Source organism: Dendropsophus ebraccatus, chromosome 7, assembly GCF_027789765.1.
Source record: "Dendropsophus ebraccatus isolate aDenEbr1 chromosome 7, aDenEbr1.pat, whole genome shotgun sequence".
In the NCBI taxonomy this organism is placed as follows: domain Eukaryota; kingdom Metazoa; phylum Chordata; class Amphibia; order Anura; family Hylidae; genus Dendropsophus; species Dendropsophus ebraccatus.
The window spans coordinates 22,404,708-22,405,197 of NC_091460.1; positions in this window are offsets into that span (position 1 = coordinate 22,404,708).

The window sequence follows — 490 nt, forward strand, 5'->3', positions numbered from 1 at the left end:
ATTTTGGAAAAAAAATTGCATCAGAATGCGGAACTGGCAAAAATATCTCTCCATAATATGGCCGTACGAAAGTGTCAATGTTTTCCAATGGAAATGTTTTTGTGTTGTCCTTTAGTTCTGTTCTTTACCATTGATGTTTGAAGATATATATATTGTAAAGTAGAAGAAATTACAAAAGAAAAAAGACTGATGAAAATACGGGAAAAAAAAATAGTAAACTTCTATTAACTTTGTATTTATGACTTGGATGCATCTGGTGAGAATAAGATTAGAGATTATAATACATTCTGTATTCTCCAGATATCATTCTACCAGTGTATATATACTGGCTGAGATTCTGCATATACAAGCACTGCTGGAAAATGTTTTTGATGTGTAGGGAGGCCGTATAACTTATATACAAAGAGCTTTATACTGTTTCTACTTTAACAGATACTTCTCTGGTATATACAAAATGCTGATGTTCAAAAAACCCTGCTATCCAGCAACG